The sequence below is a fragment of the Sarcophilus harrisii genome, chromosome 4 (genome assembly GCF_902635505.1).
Source record: "Sarcophilus harrisii chromosome 4, mSarHar1.11, whole genome shotgun sequence".
Taxonomy (NCBI): Eukaryota; Metazoa; Chordata; class Mammalia; order Dasyuromorphia; family Dasyuridae; genus Sarcophilus; species Sarcophilus harrisii.
Window position 1 is genome coordinate 289,130,614 of NC_045429.1, and position 12,026 is coordinate 289,142,639.

The window sequence follows — 12,026 nt, forward strand, 5'->3', positions numbered from 1 at the left end:
GTCAGGATCTCTCTACTAGAAACTTTACTTCTCTGTCAGACCTTGCCACTAAGGAGTTAGTCTTTCCATTCTTGCATAGCAAAGGCTGACTTCCCAATGCCAATAATAAACTTCTTTTTATCAGTCTAGCTTTTTGGATTCATAAATTCCTTTACAAAGGACCTCTTTGCCACGAGAAGAGGGGGGTTCCCACAACTCCCTCCCATGTGCTGAATCCCAAAGGGGATTTAGAGGAGCCAAACCTCTCCATTTGGTTCCCTGAACTCTGAACCTGCCATTAACCTCATAATTTAACTCCCTGACCACCAGGAACTCTAATCTCATCATTTTGGTTCCCTGAATCTTATCTCATCAATGACCAATACAATTCCAGAGCATTCATGATGATGATAGCTGCTATTCATATAAAATTTACTATGTGCCAGGTACCTTACAAATATTATCTCTACTGAGGTAGATGTTATTATTGTGCCCATTTTACGAAAGATAGAAATTAAGTGAATTGCCCAGGGTCACAAAATTATTAAGTGTCTGAAACTGCATTTGAACAGAGTCACTGAAGCATTTTTAAAACAAGGAAGGAAAAGCAAGCTGCCTATCATAAAAGATTACAGTTTGGGGTAAATCCACCCAGTCTTTTTTGGTTCTACTTTTATTCATTTTATTTGATGTTTACTATGTTCAGAATAAAAAAAAAACTAAAAACTTTACTAAAAGATTTCTTCTAGTCAAGCTCTAAAAAGAGTTGTAAATTGAGGAGTCACAGGAACGGAATTCAAACCTGATTCCAAAGGATAATCACTTCATTTCTACATGCCTTGATTTTCTCATCCATAAAATGAGGGTTTCCCAAGAGCAGTATTTCCTAGAGTACAATTCCATTGGCCAGGATAGTGCTTTATTTTATGCCAGCTCAGTAACATTTTCCTTAAAAGGTATTGAAACCATCCTTGAGACTTAATTGGCTCAGGCTGGTAGTTTTGAGAAGTTAGGCTTCTGACTAGCAGACTATCATGAGTTGTCATGTCCTTGCTGAATTCTCCTGCTTGGACCAAGTAGACCTTTGGAAAACTATTAGTGTAATACAAGTGATGAGTATGTCTCATTTCTTTTTAATCCTCAATCTGAGCTGCCAGTCCATTATGATTTAGATAAGGATTACTACATTTGTAGTATTCAGTAACACTGAGTCAGATTTACCTCATCAAAGAGAGAAAAAGGTGGGAGATCCTGATTGCCTCCTTGGTGCTGAATGACTCTATTGTCTATTCTCTCTTTGTCCTTAAAAGAGATCAGAAAGTACACTATATACAGGAATTCAGCAACTTAAGACAGAGGTGAACTTGCTCTGTGTTTTTAAGAATCATGACATCCAATTCTAGTAAACTTGTGATGGAAAGTGTCATCCACATCCAGAGAGAGAATTATGAAGACTGAATGTGGATTAAATTATAATATTTTCACCTTTATTTCAGGGGCTATTTTTAGTTTTTTTCTTGTTTTGGTTGGTCCCCATCCCCTTTCTTGTGTTTTTTTTTTCTTTTTGATCTGATTTATTTTTGTTCAGCATGACAAATATGGAAATATGTATCAAAGAACTGCACATATTTAATCTATATGGGATTGTTTGCTGTCTTGGGGAGGAGGAGAAGAAGGGAGAGGGAGACAGATTTGGAAGACAAGATTTTGTGAAGGTGAATGTTGAAAACTATCTTTGCATGTATTTGGAAAAATAAAATACCATAAAAAAAAGAATCATGATAAAAGCTGTAAACTAGTTTATTGAATTTACTTTTTTTTTTTTTAGACCTACCTAAAATATAAGATTTGGGGATTATCTAACAATGAAACTGCAGAAGGAATTGTTTGGGAATTTTTATATGGCATTTAAGAGATCATTGGAAAATGTCTTCCATGGACTTTGGCGAAAGGCATCGGAGGAAGCACTTAAAAGGACAGTGATCACTTCAGGAACTAAATAATTGGACATATGATTGATTTGCTTGATTGTAGGGAGAAGAGGGGACACTGTGCACTTCATCACTCTAAAAACTTTAAAAGGAAAGGTGGTTTCCATTCTTTTTTTGTTGTTGTTAATTAGAATCAATTGCTGGATTTTTTTTTTTTTTTTTTGGCTATGATAAAATACATTGAATAAAACACATTCCTTATCATCCAAGAGAGATAAATACAAAAGCAGCCACTTTTACATAATGGTGAAATTATGAAAGGACCTGGGGGATAGAAGGATATATTATGATATTAATATAAACACCACTCTTTTAGTTTCTATCATTTAATGTATTTTGAGGGTTTGAGGGTCAACATGTGTCCTTTCTCAATGATAGTGCTTCCATACTTATTGATTCAGAGAGCTTAGGTGTTTGGTTTTTCATCAGAAAAATCATCTTTGTAGAGGATAAAATTGGCTCTTTCAATAAGGATTTTTCCAAAAAATTAATACAAGCTGAAAAACAAAGTCGAAATATTTTGGCAAAAAGGGTCAATTTCAGGATTGAAGGGTGAATATATATGTAGTTCTTTGATAACTATCTGCAAATTATCCTTTGAATACACAGGGATTTTAGAATGCATTGGTTTTGTTCTCATGCTCTCATATGGCTTAATTTAGTACACTGTGTTCTTTATTTCGAAAAAAAATAAAAAGGTGTTAGAAATGAGGTTTCCATTCTTGATCCAAAAGTATGAATTGTAACTCTGCCTAGGACTTCCAGTGAGGAGTACAGGACTGACTCCTATAGAGCCCAGGTACTCTCACTCACATGAGCATTAGTAATTCCATTTTACCTTTATCCATATTTTGTCAAGCTAAGTTTCAGCTGCTTGTTAAATCACCTGATTTTGTAGAAGTCATAAGTTACCACCCCCCTCCAAAAGATCATCTGACTTAAGTAATGTCACAAAACTATCCCTCTTCCTCTTGTCTCAATGTATCCCCATCCTCTCCACTAAAAAGAAACCTTAGGTCTTTCAATCCCTATAATCCTGTTTTGTTTTGTTTTCTGTGTAGAAACCAATAATCAATGTCCTTGGTACTGGTTTATTTCTGCAACTGCAGGCATTGCTTAATGTATTGCTAACTTCTAATGAAAGAGAGAGAGAGAAAGAGAAAGAGAGAGAGAGAGAGAGAGAGAGAGAGAGAGAGAGAGAGAGAGAGAGAGAAGGAGGAGGAGGAGAAAGAGAGAGAGAGAGAAGGAGGAGGAGGAGAAAGAGGAGGAGGAGGAGGAGGAGGAGGAGGAGGAGGAGGAGGAGAAAGGGAATCTTTGTTTCCAATGGGCAAGAATTTATGCCATTATGAATTAATTAGGAACTACATTTGTGACTAAAATATAAATTCTCTATTGTAAATTTACAAATTGTGATTTGAATGTTCCTGTAAATGTTGAAATATAAAATTTGTTTTAAGAAAAATAAAAATGAAACTGTGAAAGTTACATAGAAACAATGCTTTTTAAAATCACTTTTTTCTCTGGAGAGTGCCAGTTTTATTGTTTAGTGAAAGAGAGGAAGGTGATTTCACTGATTAGAGAAAAGAAACAAAATAAATTAGCAGTTTGCAGTTTAAATTTAAGAACGGTTTACTATTAACTTTTTTTTTTTTTTAACCATGAAAAGAGAGAAGGCTGTTTAAATTAGGGAGCAATTGAAGAGTAAATAAAATTTAATCTGCAAGAATATTTTGTATTACCATAGAATTTCTTCTGTGAATGATATAATAGAACTTAATTATTTAGTTAAATTAGAAGCAAAGTAACTAAAAGATATTGGAATAGACCATGCGTTTATAAGCTTTCAATAACCTGAAAGACAACAGCATTGCAATTAATTTGTTTTATGTAATAAAAACTTGTGCTAAATTACAAAGGAAAAATTCAGTGCAGTAGAGAGTAGTCTAGCTTATGATTGGGACATAAAGAGGAATAAAGCAATCAGAACAGAAGCTTCTGATCAGAATATGAAAGACATAAGACAGGAGTAGTTTTGAAGGACTTTAATAAAGAAAGGAAGAGAGAAAGTTTAAGCAAGTAGGAGCTATGTGGAGCTCCTTCTCCATCCTGTGATCAAAACTGCAGAAAATGAGTGATATCTCGGGGAAAGTAAGGGCATCCTCATAAAGAGTCCAGGAATTGATTTGGCTCACTGGGTGATTTTAGAGGAATCAAAAGCACTATATAAATATTAGTAAACATACTCTATATTGATCTTGAATGTGAACAGTATAGATCCAAAAAGTGTGAATCTATGTAAGATAACCTGGAAATGCATTAGACTAAATTACCTAAGTGGTAATAAGTTTTGTTTCATATTTTAAATATGTGATATCATGTAGGCTGTTATAATGTTTCTAAAAATTATTTTATATTTTGAAGTTTGAGAAATCCTTATATCAGAAATACTGTTAGAAAAACAACTTCTCTTTTAATTTGGATGCTGTTAGATTATGAGTTGATCTCATAATTATGAGATTATGTCAAAAGAATGTATTAAAATGCTTGAAAACTTTCAAATATTTAATGGGATATAATTGATTTTATATTGTGTGTATGTTTTTATATATGTATATAATTAGTTTCTAATGGGGTATACAGGCCTTGAATGTGTTTTAGAAATAAGGTCTCAAAATTGGATTAAAGATTTTCTATATAAAGTTGCATCGATAATTGTAAGGAAAGTGAAATTATTTTCCTATTTTGAAGTCTGATAATTTTAAGAGACAAAAAGGCTCATTTTGCAAATCCTCATGCATTTAAAAAAAATTCTTCTTTCAGCCTTTTGATGGCAGTGTTTATATTAGGTACAGGGTAGAGATTAAGATAGAAACAACAAGAGGTGTGTAAAAAATTGATATCCTTTGAAGTTTCAGGTGAATTCTGGGTTCCTTTTATAACTCTGTTGTTAATAAGGTTAGATCCATATGGTTAGAGCTGGATTTTACCATATGAATGAGTTGGTGGAAAAGCAAATTTAGAAGCTTGTACTAAATTGTATTGAATCTTGTTACTGGAAGATTTTAGCAGGATTACTTAGGAATGTCTCTGCAATGACTTGGAACCAGAACATCAGATCTGCCAGCAGGATTTCACTTCAGAGCTGCCATAGGGATGAGGCTATTCCAGAATATCCAAGGCAAAAAACTTTCAGGGACTGGACAACTACCTGTGATATTTGGGACTCAAGATGAAATGTGCTAATTAAATGGACATTGGATGTGGTTTATCAGATTATGGAGAGGTGATTTAATATTGATGATTTTGGAGAAGTCACAAGATTACTCTCCTTTTTAAAAGGTTACTCAAATGAATTAAGAAATGTCACAAAATTACCTCCTTCCTCTCACTTCATGTCTCCCCAATCTTTCCACCAATAAGAAACCAAGTGTTTCAATCCCTATAATCCTGTTTTTCCTGTGTTTCACTCCCTTCAAATTCTATATTAACTGTGTAAATACCTGTGTTCAAATGTCCTTAGCTATTTAGAGTCTTGGTCTTGGTTTGTTTCTGCAACTATGTGCTTAAAAAAAAATCAATAGTATTTTATTTTTCCAATTACATGTAAAGATAGATTTTGAGTTCCAAATTTTTTTCTCCCTTCTTTCTTACCTTCCCCCCACCCCCAAACAGCAAGCAATCTGATATAGGTTAAGCTTGTACGATCCTTTTAAACCTGTTTGCATATTAGTCATATTGTGAAAGAAAAATCAGAACAAAAGGGAAAAACCACAAGAAAAAAAAAGCAAAATTTTAAAAGGTGAAAGTACTATGCTTCAATCTGTATTCAGTATCCATAAGTTCTCTCTCTGAATGAAAATGGCATTTTCTATCCCAAGTCTATTGGAATCATCAATATATTGCTGAGAAGGGATAAATCTATCATAGTTGATCATCACATAATTTTGCTGTTATTATGTACAATGTTCTCTTGATTCTGCTTACTTTACTTAGCATCACTTCATGTAAGTCTTTCCAGCCCCCCTCTTTTTTAGCCTTTTGTCATTATTTCCTTGGTTTTTTTAATTTTGAGTAGTAATTTTCCAAATACATGTAAAAATAAAACTATCATGACTTTATGTTCCAAATTTTTCTCCTTCCCTCCCTTCTCTACTCTCCCCAAGACAGTAAGCAACTTGATATGTTAAGCATGTGCAATCTTTTTAAACATATTTCCATATTTGCTAAATCAGAACAAAAGGGAAAAAAAACCTGAGAAAGAAAAAGCAAACAAGCAAACAAACAAAAAAAGGTGAAAATACTAGGCTTCAATTCACATTAAGTCTCCATAGTTCTTTCTCTGGTTGTGGATGGCATTTTTCATCCCAAATATCCATCACAATTGATCATCACATTATCCTGCTGTTACTGTGTATAATGTTCTCCTGGTTCTGCTCACTTCATTTAGCATCAGTTCATGTAAGTCTTTCCAGGTTTTTCCGAAATCAGACTGCTTATATAATGTTCCATTAATTCACATTCCATAACTTATCCAGCCATTTCCCAATTGATAGGCATCCACTCAATTTCCAGTTCCTTGCTACCACAAAAGAGCTACTACAAACATTTTTTGCACATGGAGGTCCTTTTCCCTATTATGATCTCTTTGGGATACAGACCCAGTAGTGACATTGCTGGATCAAAGAGTATGTACAGAAACTACATGCTTTGCTGGATGTAACATAGTTCCTTTATTGTATCATAATACTGACCACTCTTTTTTGCTTGACTATAGATAATCTATTCAGAAGTGATGATTCCTGGCCTTCTGAGCAGCAGCCTAGAATTCCTGCATCCCTTAGTAAAAACTGACTAATAGCAGAATGAACTTCCTGCATTAGAGAATGATGGGAAGAACCAAGCGTTGCCCCATCTGGCCAGAATCTCTGTCTTGGAAAAATCAGAGGGATTCCCATGTGGCCAGCCACTCCTTGTAAAGTACAGGCCAGTTCCCTGGAGGCCCTCAGGGTCAGTCAGAGTCAGAATAAATTAAAGTCCTCAGTCTTTAGGGGGAGAAGTGAAGGAAATAGACAAGCAAAATCCTGGATTCTGGAGTCCAGAGTCACCAGCCTCTCTCCTCCTCGTCCTGCTGTCAAGGGACTGCCCTCTCTCCCTCTGCCCTCCAATCCTTGCCTATGATTATCTTAACACCCAACATTCAGCAAGCACCAGCTGTGAGAAGAGCAATTTTTTCAAATATGGGATAACTTCTAATTCCAGCCTATCTACGAATGAATTCAACAGGATATGACTACTAAGCCATGTTCTACACTCATCAAGTCTGAGAGACTTAAACTGAGTCCAGGTAACTGCATCTTGACAGACAGGGCCAATCAGATCCCAGGGACAGTTTTATTTTCTTTTAAGTAAAGCTACCCATATGGGTGGGAGGAAAGAAGTGTCCTACTTTCACATTGTTGTGGCACAAAGTAGTGCCCAGTAGTCACTGGACAACTCCTTCCTAGAAAGGATTTGGATTAAGAGATGGCTTTTATGACAACTGTTTCCAGAAATATGTATAGAAGAATTGCACATGTTTAATATATACTGTCTAGAGAAGGAAGTGGAGGGAAGGCAGGGAGAAAAATTTGGAACATAAGGTTTTGCAAGGGTGAATGATGAAAACTATCTTTGCATATATTTTGAAAATAAAAAGCTATAATTTAAATAAATAAATAAAAATAAGCAATGAGGAAATAACAACAAAAAAAGAATTGGCTTTTAAAAGTGCCTAGCTTTCTGGTAGGAAGAATTGGGGTAGAAGGGATGGATAACAAGAAGAAAGCAGCAGAAAGAAAACAGAAGAAAGAAACAGCAGAGGTTTTGAAAAGAACAAAGACTGGGTATTCTTCCTCTTTTTCCCCTTATACTTCCCTGAAAGGGGAGGAGCAGAGCATGGAACACTGAGTAGGTGGTGATACTGAGCAGTGTTGACCTTGGCACTGGAACAGACAACATGTAAAAGGGTAATGGCCTCTTAGTTACTGACTACAGATGACCCTGACCCATGATGAGCATCAGTGACTGTGCTAGAAGTGACCCTACAGCACTGTCCCTGTTGCTGTTCCTAATCTTTTTTTATATTATAGTTTCTTCTTTGCATCAGGAAATCCACTATGAAGTGCTAAGATTTGACATAATATATAATCACTCCTTCAGGGGACCATTATGTTGTTTGTTTTCTTTGGTTCTTTCTTTGCTTTCTTTGCTTTCTTTCTTTCTTTTTCTTTTTTTTTTTTTAGGTGTCTTTCTGTTTTAGCGGGTTTTTTTCTTTCTCCTCTTCCTATAAGGCAATTTATCTACACATGTCAAGCAACTAGAAAGCTCTGGATCTCTCCAGATCTCTCTCAGGAAGACCTGAGTTTAAATCCAACCTCAAACACTTATGTGTCTCTTAACTTTTGTTTGCCTAGAGAAGGAAATAGCAAGTAGCTATAGCCAAGAAAACCCTATGACCACCATTGACATCCACTAATTCAGGAAAAGTTGTATACAACTGACGGTACTAAGTGCCTGGCACATAGTAAGTAGTAGCGATACAAATGTTGGTTATTATTATCATTATCGTCTAATCTAAGCTACCAGATCAACCTGAACAAAGCCTGTGACAGAGAGGATTGGCTGAGCCAAATGACCTTGAAGATGCCTTCTAGGTTTTAATGACCCTGTGGTGTGTGTGTGTGTGTGTGTGTGTGTGTGTGTGTGTGTGTGTTGTGCATGCCTAAAAAAAGGGAACAAAAGTAGGGTATTAGTTAAGATTCAATAAAATGAAAAAACAGCATTAACACCTGTCACCACTAATGACATCTTGGTAATAGTTCAAGGAACAGAGACAAACACACAAACATAACATCCTAGAATGGAATTTGGAACAGCACAGGGGAAGTATAGAAAGTCTCCCTCTGAACTTATTCCAGGAATATGGAATGTTGTGAAACTCCATTTAGGCAGGCTGATGCCCTATCCATTTTCCAGCATTTTATATACAAAATATTAATACATGCTTGTTAAATCAGCAAAATGGAAAAGAACACTTAAATGAAATCTTCAATTTTTTGCCCACAAACTCAGGATCATAATTAACAAATAGGTGAAGAGATCAAACATCTGGTTATTGACTCATGTTGCAAGTTTACAAAATGTATTACCATCAGTCCTAGTTCATGCATGTCGATTATTTCTCCATACAAAAAAGGCTGAAGATCACAAATCATAGATTTTAGTACTGAAGCAGGACCTTAGAGGTCATCCAGGTAGTAGGGGTCAAACATGTGGTGCTGTGGATCTGCTATTCAACTTCCAGTCAGTGAAAACGTAGTTCCTATCTGACTTTAATATATTTGTGTTAATAAATATACATAATGTATAAACACATATATGTCAATAAATATGTTGGCATGAAACCTACAGGGATGGTATGGTTTAGTGGCTTCCCTATTTCTATTTGAAGTTAGACTAGACCAGAACCCTTATTTTTCTGGTTAAGAAGCTGAGCCTCAGAAAATTAATTGACTTACCCAGAATCAGATAGATAGTAAGTAGTAGAGCCAAGATTTGGAACCAATCTAACTAAAAATCCATAAAATTCATCCTGGTTATTTCTCAGGAGGGACTCAAGGCCTCTCAGAGTTCACTTTGGTATTCCCATTTGGCAGAATGATTTATCTATCTGGCAAAGAAGGAAATTGTTTATCAGTGGAGGAAGGGGAGGGAGTTGAGAGGCAGAAAGAATCTAGTTTTCCCTTTGCCATACCTTGATTCTAACTCAAGTTGGCTATTCCATGCTAAAACAGATGCCTCCAGGGTAGTCTTGGGATCCACTCTAGGGAGCAGTCACACTCTAGGAAAAGGCTACCTATTCAGACAGTCTTAAGTAATAGGTGTCTTTTCTTAAAGTAGGTGGTCATTCCATACTGGAATGTGTGTGTATATATATATATATATATATATACACACACACACACACACACATGTCCAAACAGTTATTTTGCTGTATAAAAAGAGTTGGACTTTGAAATTGTACAATTAGCCTGTGAAGGAAATAAAAAATGCAGGCGGACAAAAATAGAGGGATTGGGAATTCTCCCAGAGTTCTTTTCCTGGGCGTAGCTGGTTCAGTTCATTACTGATCTATTGGAACTGATTTGGTTCATCTCACTGTTGAAGTGGGCTATGTCCATCAGAATTGATCAACATATAGTATTGTTGTTGAAGTAAATAATGATCTTCTGGTCCTGCTCATTTCACTCAACATCAGTTCATGTAAGTCTTTCCAGGCCTTTCTGAAATCATCCTGCTGGTCATTTCTTACAGAATAATAATATTCCATAATGTTCATATACCACAATTTATTCAGCCATTCTCCAATTGATGGGCATCCACTCAGTTTCCAGTTTCTGAATGGCTCCCATTCTTATAAATTTGACTCAGTTACTTATATATCTTAGAAATAAGATCTTTATCAGAGAAACTTTCTGCAAAATTTTCTCTTCCTCCAAATCCTGTTTCTCTTTTAGTTTTAGCTACATTGATTTTATTTTCAGAAAATCTTTTCAATTTTATGTGATCAAAATTATTTATTTTACCTCATATGAACCTTTTTGTTTTTTGTTTGGTTGTGACCTTGTAACAAAAATTTAAGAAAGAAAAATAAAGGTAGTTCAGCAAAATCAGTCATCTCAGCAACTGAGTCTACATCTGATTATACAGTGGTTTCCATTTAATCACCCAATCCATAAACATTTATTAGTGCCTGTTCCTTGCCAGGCAGTGTATTAAGTGCTAGAGATATAATATAAAAGAAAAAGACAAGGACAGCTAGATGGTACAGTGGATAAAGCACTGGCCCTGGAGTCAGGAGGACCTGAGTTCAAATCTAACATCAGATAATTAACACCTACTAGTTGTGTGACCCTGGGCAAGTTACTCCCTAAGACAGCTTTTGACTTACATTCCTTTGGGAGGAAAAAAAAAACATTAAAAAAAATAAACTCAAGAACCAGGAGATCATTATATACTTCAACAATACTGTATGAGGATGTATTCTGATGGAAGTGGATATCCTGGACAAAGAGAAGATCTAATTCAGTTTCAATTGATCAATGCTGGATAGAATCAGCTACACTCAGAGAAGGAACACTGGGTGTAAACTGTTTGCATTTTTGTTTTTCTTCCCAGGTTATTTTTATCTTCTGAATCCAATTCTTCCTGTGCAACAAGAGAACTGTTCAGTTCTGCACACATATATTGTATCTAGGATATACTGTGACATATTTAATATGTATAAGATTGCCTGCCATCTAGGGGAGGGGGTAGAGGAAGAAGGGAACAGAAAAATCGGAACAGAAGTGAGTGCAAGGGATAATGTTGTAAAAAATTACCCATGCATATGTACTGTCAATTAAAAGTTATAATAAAAAAAAAAAAAAAGAAAATAAATAAGCTCAAAAAAGGGAGGGAGGAGAAGGTACCTAGCAGACAGTATGATGAAGAAATCCAAAAGTCCAAAAAGAGTATAGAGATGGGTGAGAAATGGAGAGGCAATTAGATGATAAAGAAGATACTGATGGGCCTGCAGTTAGCCAGTCAAAACACATTTATTAACCACCTGTGCTAACTGCCTGTGATACAATACAAATAAAAATAGTCCTGCCCTCAAGGAGCTTCTAAGGGAAAAAAGGAAACTGAAAAGTGGAAAGGGGTATGGGAAGGAGATGATAGATCCAAAAGAAATCCAAAAGCATTGCAGGTAATGGGAAATAGGGAGAAAACTGTGATGAGTCTCTTATTTAAATAGAGGCTCTGACCTGTAGGGGGGGAAAAAAAGGTCAAAGAGACAGATGGGAACTAATGAGATATGAGTACCAGGCAGATTCAATCTTGCAGTATTGATGAGTCAGGAGAGCATGAGTTCAAATCTGAAAAGTCATAAGTTTTACCTGTCTCATTTTCTTCAACTGTAAAATGGGAATAATAATAGCACCTACCTCCCAGGGTTACTGTAAGGATCAAGTGAGA